This window comes from Schistosoma haematobium, chromosome ZW (genome assembly GCF_000699445.3).
Source record: "Schistosoma haematobium chromosome ZW, whole genome shotgun sequence".
NCBI lineage: Eukaryota > Metazoa > Platyhelminthes > Trematoda > Strigeidida > Schistosomatidae > Schistosoma > Schistosoma haematobium.
In genome coordinates, this window is record NC_067195.1 from 9586385 (window position 1) to 9599449 (window position 13065).

The following is a 13065-nucleotide window of genomic DNA, read 5'->3' on the forward strand; positions in this document are numbered from 1 at the left end:
TGACTGATCGATTACCCGGTAAGAAATGTGGGATGAAAATATTCAATCATAATTTAATATGATTGTTTAAGATAAAGGCTAGTCAATAAAACATGAATACAGGTTTTCTAAAAGCAGTCGACAGAATTATAGTTCACTTTTAAATTAACATCTTATAGTTGAGAAGAAAGCTAAAATGTTAGTAAATTTTGTACATTTCTTAAAGGTGTAAAGTTTTTGGTGATAAGTCTTTTAATTAAGTGCTAGATTTGGTTCCTAAGCTCTTCTAGTAACCCCCAGGCTAGATCTATACAGCGACTTGAACATGAGAGGAAAGGCGGGAAATATGGAAGAAACGCTTTACTCCAAAGGTTCATTTATGTACAGAAAATCTAGGGTATTTAAAGTATTTTAGATAGCCTTGGGTTATGTTAATGGAAAGTATACTAACCTGCCAATCTAATTTTTGAAAACTAATATCTTATTTGTTCATTGATTCAATCAAATAAAGAAAAGTATCAGTTACATCACTGAATTTAACAACAATCATTATGAGATTGGTGAAATTCTAAAATTAAATACTAGCTTCTCGTATATATATATGGATAAGGGTTAACATTAGAATCCATTACGTGCGTTTTGTCCTACTTGAGATTTGTTAGAAATCTCAAATGAATCTTTCTACAATTATACTGTTATATAGTTATAATGTAGCATATGAAAATTCAAGATTGATGATTTCATTTATTTAGATTACGTGTTAAATCAACCTTTCAAATTTTTTGGATTGTTTGACATTTAATAACTATGTCAATCTAGAGATATTCGATGGGTTTTGTGGAGATTGTAGTAATTTCAGTGGTTAAGATCATGAGTCAGATATTAATCAACATATGCTCACTAGTGACTGGCTTCACTAGGTATATCCTGGAGTTCTAGTGAGAAGCAGTGACCAGTGGAGTTCAACCAGGTCTGTTGTGAGATAGTAACTCACTGAAGACAATGGTGAATGTGTCGCTCAATTTCGTGGATTAGTTGAAGTTAGACATTAACACCGCTGGATGCCTGCTCAGTGGTCTAGTGGTTAAGTGCTCGCGCGCGAAACCAGTAGGTCCTGGGTTCGAATCTTGCGGGGGGCAAGGTCGTGGGTGCACACTGCTGAGGAGTCCCATACTAGGACGAAACGGCCGTCCAGTGCTTCCAGGTTTTCCATGGTGGTCTAGCTTCAACTGACTCATGATCTTAACTAGAGATATTCATTAGCGATATGATGAATACATGAATACCAGCTATATCTTCCCAAAGGGGGTGCAGGTACATTGAGATGATGAGTTCCAAATAGGACGTAATGGACGTTCGGAATTCCATTGCTAACATACCATCTATTCTTCATTAGTTTCCACTTTTATATATCACTTCCTTATTTTAAATCTTGTTCATTCAGTTACAACTCTAAAGATATATGTTGAAATGAATGTTTTAAATGTTAACAAAAACTAAACTCTTTAAAACAAATGACTAAAACCAATTCGGGTAATTAGCTCATTTTGTTGAAAATGCAACTTGTCAAAAAAAGATAATAAAAGAAAATTGGAATGCAATCTTTAGTCAGTGCAAGAATTTATTTCATTTGGGAACTATTGCACAATTACTGATTTTTTATCAAAATGGGGGTTTTGTGAAGATTCATGGGCCGATATAAGCTAAACCACCACTGCAATCCTAGAAGCACTAGACGGCCGTTTCGTCCTAGTATGGGACTCCTCAGAAGTGCACATTCACGATCCCGCATGCGGGGCTCGAGCTGAGGACCTTCAGTCTCGCACGCGAACGCTGGCATATAACGGTGTTAATGTTTAACTTTAATCGATCCATGATCTTGCGCAACCATTCATCCATTGAACTCTACTGGCCAGAACTTCTCACTAAAACTCGAGGAAATTCATCTTGAATCTAGACACTAGTGAGCCCGTGATAATCTGTTGCTTCCAGGTTTTCAATGGTGGTCTAGCTTACATCAACTCATGAATTCAACTATTAAAATTATTGATTTGTCAAGTGGTTCGATAATAATGATGATAGTAATAATAATAATAAAATCATTTTCTATCATAGTACTAAAGTGGATATGTATGGATCTCAAGGATATCATGATTATTTACAATGTTGTAAGTTTACTTAATAGTTAAATAACAATGAACTTGAAGACGTTAATCTCTGTTTACTGCCAATAGTGTAATGAAATTCGACTTATTAGATAGTACAAATTGTCTCTTATTTATTTAGTCTAATGTAAATGAGGGTAACATAACTCTAACAGATGATATATTTCATTAAAATGTCACATGCAACTCTGACAAACATGGTGGGTTAACCAATGTGAACATGATAAGATTACAACGATTATGGTTCAGGTTCTTGATACGACTCATTAACAGCTGAGTTATAAGACCCAATCACAGAATAAGATCTCATTTTCACTCTAAATATCTCATGTCCCACCTGAATAAATTAATCCAACCTAGATTATCTTCAACTTTTTAAGTATTCAGTACGTTTGTTCAGGCAACATGAATTATTCTTAACTATATTTTATGAATGTGTCATCTTGGTGCAGCCGGAAATATCGGATTAAAAACCCCAATATGATAGAACATAAGGCTTGAAATGAAATTTGTATTGAAGATCATACCAACAGACAGTATTTACTTGATTATTGAAAGTATGATCAAACATGCTGAAAGCTACACACATACTGAACACTGAAAACTTTGCAGATAATTTTTTCTATGAATCATAGATGACTTATTTAATTTGCCTTAATCATCTTATTCGAAAACAACCTTAATCAGTCATCCAAACCAGATTGTTTCATTCGGTATAATTTTTAATAATAAATCACTTGTGTTATCTATTTAGTTATATATGATAAAGATTGTAAGAAAACACTGATTGAACATTCAGTATAATAAGATGAAAATAACTTCATGATACTCACCGCTTGACCGTCTCTTACTAGAACGTAACAGCTGTCAAGTTCTTCCTGATTTGCAATAGTACCTGACCTTATAAATCTATGACGAATACAATCTACATATTTTAGAATTTCTTATAGGAACGTACTTGATATTTAGATTTAGAACATGATTCTAGACAAATACTACTAAATTTTAGGTAGGTCCAAGGATAGAATACAAATTATGTTTGAATTCCACACTTGGCATGACTTCTTACTTTGTAAAGTTAAATATTCAATGGTTTTTAATTGGATAGATCTCAACGTGGTGTTTACTAAACCTTTGGATTAAATTAATTATTACGTTCTATATATTGCTATAGAAAACATGCCAATTCACTGGTTGTTACCGAAAAAATTGTCATTGATAAAGAACAGAGATATAAACTTAATTTGTTTGAAATGATGTGGTTCATAAATAATTTTTGGAGGAGACCTTTTTCATAAAGATCATAAGAATGTAAAGCAGAAGGTAGGAACCATCAGTTCTTAGTATCTGGATTAGTGCATCCTATCGATGTATGAATAGGGTTATTTTTAGTGCTATTACAGAGTAATTTTGGTTATCCACAACTAGAGAATAAAACCAAGAGAGAGAGAGAGCAGAGAACAAAAGCAGAAAACATTCATGTAAGAGGTTTGCCATCATATAAGTGCTATGTTATTTAATGATCTATTGTTTTGGATAGATATTATTTTAATTAATTAAATGAACTTTGGAAATCGTAAAGGTAAAATATCTTCAAAAAGGCAAGTTCTTAGTAAGTTTCATCGGACATTTAATTTCCCTATAATTTCACTAGTGAGATTGGATATAATCATAACGGTAAATATTTCTAGGCAACTTCAAAGTAGATGTAACCAATGATGCAGCGAACAAATAATACTACTGAGTTTGTTTTGCAGATAGAGTGCGACGAATTACTCCATAGTTTCGCAAATTTACTACTACAGTAATCCATATGGAGAAAAGATTCAAAATGAGATAGTTTCATCTTCGAATTAACTGGTTGTTCCCGTCTATCAGATTTTTGCAGTGGATTTAAAAGATAGTTCATTTAGGATTTTGAGGAAACATTTATTTTTTAAGTTTTATCATCAAGTAATCTCATGTAAATGATGAATTAATGAAATTATGGAGCAAAAGAGGAAAGAAAAGACAGTTTGATTTCATTTGCAAAAAATCAATCAATGCTACCGAAAATAGACCTTGTTAAGATACATTGATTGTTATTTCTACTATGAATATATATATATATATATATATATATATATATATATATATAACACCTATTAATTAATTTATTCATTTGCTCATTTATTGCATAACTATCATGACTATAACAGAATACAAAGTAGTTTCTAACACAATTTATGGAAATTCTGGCAGTACAATGAATTATCAGTAAAGAAAATACAAATAAAAAAAGGATAATAATATTTATAATTATTAACTATATGTTCTGTAAGTTGGCCATGATAGCAAATGGGGAAAGGAGTGTGAGTGTGCGTGTGTGTGTGTGTACGTATTCAATAGTTTAACATTAGTTTTAATTGTGAGTGTTACATTCATATGTACGTGTGTGGGTGTCTGCGAGTGTGTGTGTGTGTGTGTATGTATATGCTTCTAAACGTCTAACATTTCCTCTACTTTTCCATTTATTTAATACCTGTACTATCACTTTTTTTGTCAATTCGCAGACAAATAACCCTGTTTTACACTCTTTTCAATATTCAATAATCTTTTATTTAGTTGTTTGTTCGTTTGAAGTTAAATTAACCTTGAAGTTGTAGATGTTTTTCTAATCTCTAGTTTTATATTATTTATTAATATTATAAAACTATGATGGAACAAGATAAACATATACCCTTAAAGAGTGAATCTATTCATAAATCTTAAAAGATAATAGAGGTTTGGAATCATATTACAAAGAATGATTATATAATACATGAATATTTACTAAGATGATGTAATGAAAAAAATAGTGAAATTGATTATTGAAATAAATTTATCGTCAAGGGGATCGTCTAGACAAATCCAAATTTTATGACGATGACTAGTTTGTTTTTTTTGTTGTCGTTGTTGTTGCAAATACTCTATTATCAGAAGGGATTTTGTGGATATTATAGTAATTTTAATAATTGAGATCATGAGTCAATTGAAGAGTTCACGCACGATACCGATAGGTCCTGGGTTGGAATCTTGCGAGGCAGGAACGTGGTTGCTTATTGTTGAGAAGTTTCACAATAGGACGAAACGAACATTCAGTGCTTTCAGGTTTTCCATGGTGATCTAGTTTCAGTTGACTCATGATCTCAACTACTTAAATATTCTATTTTAAAATTTGACAGTATCCTATACCATGTGAAACAACAAATAAACATGATACAAACTTTTAATCATGTGATGCATTTATTAAAAACACAGCTTATATAGGATAGATTACGCGGCTTTTCAACATTAGTTATACATCAATATCACTTTGGTGTTTTAAAATTCATACTATTACTATTAAGAGTTTAAACTATGCCCTTGGTAATATCCTAAACTGAATGTTGATCATTCTGTACAGATATATGCGTATCTTGTGTAGATCACCTCATGATAACCATTTTGTCACAAGTTTTATAAAATAAATAGAATATGGCTACCAGTATAGTGTAGTGAGAGGGTGCTGTGTTTGAAGCGATCACTAGTTCACCTAGTCTGAGAACGGAACAAAGACTCTGTGATCAAAGACCAATAAGCCAGTTATTCTAATGCGTCCCAGCACCGCTAACTAGAGAAGTTGAAGTTCGAAATTGGGAATCGTATTCCGCAAGCAGCCAGAAGCACGAGCAATTACAACAGGGAAAAATCAAACATATTTACAGCAACAAGTTGTCCTTGGGAAACGTTACAAAATAACATACTAGCCAATAGCGTGTAAGATCCTCCCAAGTGGGAAATAAGACGTGAAGTTGAAAATGAGAGCTTTTAGCGCGAAAACAAGAGATTCAAACTTTTAAGATAAAATTACAAAAACAAGGTATTTACCAAGTGAGTTCTGGGGATCTAACATCCTCAACGGAGAGTTTCGTTCTACCCGAGACTCATTAACTGGATGCACTTGAATCCGAGAACTGATTTTCATGTTGAAACTCAAACCCATCACTTCACGCTTTAAACAGTAAAGGGTTATCCCGTAAGCTACTAGATCAATTTAGTTACCAACTTATTCAACGAGTATAAAAATTGTTTGTTGTGTTTTGAGTACATTTGAAAAAGGAATATTATTTGAATGAATGATTCATAAGGAGTCGCTCAAATTCTGAAAACCATTTTCATCATGAATTAATACGGATTGGAGGATCGTAAAACATCCTAAGACACCATAGGTTTATTTTATTTTTGTTTGAAACTCAATAATAATACACTGGTAGCGAGTCCTCATACTTCTGAATTCATCCTTTGACTGAATTGTGAGTGTACACTGTTAATAGTAAATTCTGTATTAAAACAAAACAGGTATCAAGCATTTTATGATTTTCTAGTGTTTGGCTATCAAAATCCAGTTATTATAAACCATAAAATTTGAATCTACAGAAAATTCATCCAGTTAGTCAGTAACAAACTTCGTACGTACGTACATCGATTCGAGTTGCTATACCACGTCAGCACAGAGATGCAGTTGTTGATTCCCGTAGTGGTAGAGGTAGTAAGAGTATAAGCAGTAGTCGTAAAGATTAGGGTTTGAAGATGTTATTCAAGGAGTATAATCTAGTGAAATGAATTGGGAAACAGAAAAAAAAGAGACAAGGAGTATTCAGGAGATTAGAATTTGGGAGAACACAAAGCGTAGATGCACATGCGCCTTTACAAACGATTTTGAGCCATGTCATTTAACGAAAATTCATTACTTCTTCTAATTCATTCCAAGTTATTCAACCATAATTTTTCATGATTCTTTCTAATACAATTCATATATCAGTTGATATTGATGTAAAAAACATCAGTCACATTGTACACTGATTTCAGTTGTCTTTGAAATTAATAACATTTCCATTTTTTAAAAAATAAGGCGGGAACTCAAACATATTTGTTATATAACCAATGTTTTCTTTTTAGCATTTCTTGAAGTTATACACAGTTATACAATTTTAACCGGTATCAGTAGTATATACTATTTTTCCTATTTGTATTATGATTTTACATATAAACTAAAAGTTCTTATAAGTAATAACATCTAGTCATTGAATGATTTTGTTTTTAGTTACATTTTTTTCTCAGTATTTTGGAATTAAAGATGGCTCAGTATCAACTTTGATTGAAACAGAATACTTTCTTCATTTACTAATTGTATAATTTTGTATTATGATATTTAGTTGCAAAATAGATAGTGAGGTAGTGAGTGAGTGCCTAATCTAACAAAATGATTTGTTCTGATAGTGTTGAATAAATATTGAAATGTTTATAACCAGAGAGGGATTTTGTGGATATTATAGTTAAGCGATTTTGCGTGAAACTGATAGGTCCTGAGTCCGAATCTTGCGAGTCTCATACTAGAACGAAACGGCCGTCCAATGCTTCTAGGTTTTCCATGGTGGTCTAGCTACAATGGACTCATGAGTTTTATTATTCAATTTAAATGTTTATCAAAGCGATGATACAACTATGCAAGAGTTTACTGATTCTTACTTAGTTCATTATATTTATCCATCGAAGTTAGAGTACATGATTTTACACAGATTCACTGTAGAATGTTTTCGAAGTCTTATTCGACTGTGGTGAAATGATAAAATAAACCACATCTTTTTTATCATATAACTTAAGTTAAAACCACCTCGATTGACATGGTCGTAAACTTACTACATCAGAGACAGCTGAATAAAATAGTGTAGTGAACGAGAACACAAGTAGGAACAAGCAAATGTATAAAATTACAGAACATCCTAATAAAATCTGAAAATCATACAATAAATACTTAATTCACAAAATGTTAATTAATTGTCTCAAACTTGACCGTTCCTTTTGCAAATGTCACTCAATCGTCTCAGACTTCACTGTGCCTTCGTTTCCACAGCAACCATTCTCTGTTCTCCGTCTAATTTCTTCAATCTTCTTAACCTTCTGCCAGGTATTTCACCTTCGATTGATGATACATACTACTTATATCTATCGACATCAGTAGCACACAACACATTATTACTGCTCTCAAATACAATTTAAGATGAAATGCGAAGATCTGAAAAGAAAGACACATGAAATCTTTAGGAAATTAGTTTTATTAAGAACTATAAATTTCATTACGCTCAGGAATTTTCAGCACGAATTTGTCTGATAATACAATAAACTTCTATGAAATATACATTGAAAGTGTAATTAATTGGAAATTATATTCTATATATGTTGTTTGCAGTAGTTAACATCTATCACTTACCTTGAATGGAGAAAATTCTCTAACAGTTCAAGTGTTACACCTTTTTTAATGTATCCGATACCGAATGTATGAGTTCAAATATATTCTTTCCTCATTTTCATCAAAACGGTAGATAAGGAAGAGAATATGTGAAAAATGCAACGTTTTGGCTTGAGATTACCAATTATTTAGCACAGCGATTAGTTGTAAATCTTTCGTAATGCCAAACTGAGCACTCACAGTCAACTTTCTCTAATTATTCGGTTTAGATCAATGTAAAGGATTAAGATTTATTGTAATATTTGCATAGTTGAGAAATAATTGGCTTATAAGGTTTAGGGATATCACATCTGTAAATGTCATAAAATGAATACTAAGCGTAATAAGTGTAGTTTACATGATACTATGAATCATTACACTGAAACCTTATAAAATATATTTTAGAAATTAATTGTATTAATGAAATTGCGTCTTCCGTAAATTCATATCTATCTGGGTTTTTTTTTGTTTGTTATCACGGTCCATTTGTTCTTGCCTAATAAAACATTTACATATCTGTTGGATGTCGTTTATATACTAATTTCAAAATGTAATAAGTTGAGCTGATACATTTTCATATACAATTTAATGTTTAATTTTTATTACATACTAATATTGCTTCACTTGGTATTGTTTACTTGAACCTTCCGATTGATGTTTAGGACTAAAACTGATCAAACTCTTATTGGCATATGTGTATTGCCTCCATATTGCCTTAATTCACAAGCATTCTAAGCAAAAATGGATAGTGGCTAGCACTGGAATCAAGGACGCGCATTTCGTCTCAGCAGCTAAGTGGATAACCCGATGGAGTTTGAAGCGAACGGTAACTGGGTTCGAGTCCCAAAGTGAACATCAATTGTGAGACGCCGGTAAGTCCAGCTGACAAGTCCCAAATAAAACGAAACGCGCGTCCTGGATCCCACTGCTAACCACTATCCATCTTTGCTAATATTGCTTATCTTAAAAAAGGCATGTGAACCTAGTAACTAAATTGATTATTACCATTAGTATTCACTAATTATATTGATTGAAGTGGGAATTTAATTCATCAGCTGATAATCTTAAGAATTTCAACATGTACTGTTATAAATTAGTGATCAGAAAAATTGGAATTTTGACTAGTGCGTTATTATTAGTAGCATTATGTAACTGTTTTACCAGTATTCGTTTATTGATTTGTGCAAGTAATTTGATCATGAAATGATGATAACAAATGAATAATCATTGAAAATGAAGAGACATTGGTAGGGAATCTCGAGGTCATGATCTTTTGTTTTCCGCTTTGCCATAATCTATTCGGTTAATGACAGTCTTCGATGAAAAGTGTATTCAGGTTAATTCAGTCTTTAAAGTCATCTTCGTGATTAAAATTTTTAAACAGAGCTTATGTAAATCATTTTATCTCACATAACCAGTAATAAAGTGCTCGACAGTCGCTAGCATGAAAACATGGACTTATGTTTCTTATTGGTTGGCATTCGTATATGAGGGGTATATGCAAATTTAAAAGAATTGATTTTCCTTGTGTAATTCAAAAGTCGATCCACCAGTGTTGCTGAAACGTTATAATTGAGATGTTGGGCCTACAACTAACCATCTACACGATCAAGACATTTACCATCGAACGGTAACCAATTTTAGTGTTACATAGTTCCTAGTGCCTATCAAATTATATCATTTAACAATAAAATTTAGTGAAGGAGAATTTTTGAGTGACTTGGATTAGTACCTAAAGTACAATTTGACGGACATAATTGGATTAATATCAAAAACTAGATAAACCTGGTAATATTTACTACTTAGTGTTTAATCAGTGCACAGCACCGGTAATCTGTTTGATCCGAAATTGGTTGGTCAATGATTAATGAATAATATTATATTTTTCTGTTCTCCTTCGTGGTGATCGATTGCAATCATTTAAATTACAATATTCCTACTAGTCTGTTAGTGTTAGGATATTCATAAAATATCCCAAAAATTATTCTGTTAAGTCTAATTATATCCTTGAACGTGAAATAGTATGTTTTCAGACTCTTTACGTATTTCACGTGTCATTTTCCTACTGGCCAATGTTCACGGTCGTCTTAACTGTATAAATATGCATTGTCTGTAACGTATTATTATTCTTCTTCTGACCCCATAAACAATTTCCATCTAACGGTTCGTGTTCCGATATACTGCAGATTGGGTAACAGTATTGCGGTCTAAATGGGATATATGGAGTTGGTCAATCGGTGGAATTTATAGTAGCCACCTCGCGGTCTACAATAGTTAACCAATATCATTTGCACCATATTGAAATGTTAGGTGGTTAGAGGTAGTTGGCAGAAATCTTCAGATCTAGGTTTCATGTTAGTTGTGAGTTATAATCTCTGTTACATGTATCTATCATGTAATACATACCTAATTTCAACTGATAGCTCTGTAAATAATCCACAATTTGTTAACAATGATTTACATTAACTCGATGATTAAATGGAATTTCAAATCTATTCCAGTTTCAATATTACTTTGTTTACTTTCTTTAAATTGAGAACACTACCATTTGAAACGATAAATAGATCAACTTACCCAATTAGTCTATAGATTGATACAATCACCTGATATCTTTAGTCTCATTATATCCAATAACTGAACTTTAAAACTTAATGTAAAGTTGCATGAGAAAACTTAGTAATCGGTATATTCAGTTTCATATAATTACGTTATTATTTAGTGTTCTTTTTCAATAATAAGTAAACAGTATAGTTACTAAGTAACCTATAGTATTTTTATTTAGTAAAACTGAGCATAATAGAATATTAGAATTCTGAATTGGTACTATTGTATAGTGTTTCTATATATATATTACATATTAAGATTATGGATCAATCATATGGATAATAAGTTTAATATCATATGACTTCCGTATTGTTTACAGTTAGAGTATGATTATATGATCTGTTCCTAAGAAATGAATTCAGCTAATTTTTTTTCTTTTTTAGGTGGATAAAATTTTACTCTGATTGTTTTAAAGAAAAAGAGGTCAAAATTTATTTGTTTATTTCTGAGTTTTAACTTAAATGTCATTACGGATTAGATTTCCAGATTTCAAAGGGATAAATTGACATGAATTCAGATACCACAGGGAATACTAGTTTTATTAATACAACAGGCTTGCTATAGTGATATGGTGTCAACCACTATGACACCTAAATCCAGGATTTTCTGTGCACTACCTCCGAATAATATCAATATAGTGAGATCAATGACGAGTCATTCAGTTTGTTTGACTAGATTACAGCTTGATCAACAGAATTTGACCTGAACTTAGAGATCGATCAAGTTTCCTTATATTTTTGTCACATTAATGTGTATCTATATCTATTAATTGAAAAAGTTAAGAAAACTAATCCCTATGGAGTATAAAAATAAGGTGGTTTATTTGTTAAAGAATGGTTAAAAATGAAGAACAATCAGACGGCTGTCCATGTTAAGTTACACTGGCGAACCCTACAGGACCACACTAATTGACTGAATTTGGAAGCTCAGACTATTAGATAGCAACTTGGGTCGTGAGCTTGATTCCTTGTGGGATCATGTATGCACGTTGTTATAAATTCTCAAACTAGAACGAAACAGATGTTCAGAGTCCCATGATTTTTATTAGTTCCCTAAATAGTGATATTCAGTGAAGAATCGACAATGCTCGTATTGTACCATCCACTTATCTGAGGAATAAAGTTATTTGACTCTTCTTTATTTCTTTTTCGTTATAAGAATATGATCTGTTTATCCTAAATGTATTGTAAACTACGAGATGAGGATACATTTGACTTGATATCAATAGGAGAACCTCTGGGATCATTATGAGTAGGCCACATATCCATAAATGATATCACAAACGGACTGAAAGTGAGAAATAGAAATTACTGAATTTTGACCATAGCACCTATGCATATTGTATGACTTAAAGATCCTAGAGTTTGATTAATCCATGGAATAATAGTTAGACACTGGTATAAAAACGCACAAACTTCGTATCATGCTTCATCTTATATAAATTCATGATTGAATGGTTAATATGACTAATATCTGTGCTCAGTAGTTTAATAAATAACAGGGTTTGAAACAAAAAGTACTAGGTTCGAGTCCCAATGTGAACATCAATATCGAAATCCAAGCGAATCCAGCTAATCCATCCCAAATAGGATGAAACATTCATTATGGGTTCCATTAATAGCCACATACCAAAGTTTAATTAATATGCAGATATTTTGAAATATTCATGTTTATTCTCTTTAAATTTCGCTGATATAAATCTACTTTTGATTTTTACTTTTTAATTTATACCAGAGTTTTTTAAAACAAAAATTACATAAAGTACACAGTTGAATCATTTAACATAATTAACTGTTACGTAAATCTCACAATTACAATGTCTCAATTTATAGTAAAGTACTTAAACGTCAAATGATAATTTGAACTAAGATCTCGTAGTCAAATGACTATGCATACTTATGTTAATACAATGTATTGAATGTGTATTAACTAATTAATATAAAGGGTATTCATTAGAATTTTAAGATTTTGAATGATGATTATCTCTGTAACGTACTTTTAGTTGAATAAAAACTATTGAAAAGCACA

At 31.7% G+C, this 13065-nt stretch overlaps 1 protein-coding gene across 1 annotated transcript in view; it reads left to right on the forward strand.

Annotated features, from left to right (window-relative positions):
* MS3_00002731 (uncharacterized protein) overlaps nucleotides 1–13065 on the forward strand; it is a 33953-nt gene that overhangs the window by 14036 nt on the left and 6852 nt on the right. The window lies entirely within an intron of this gene.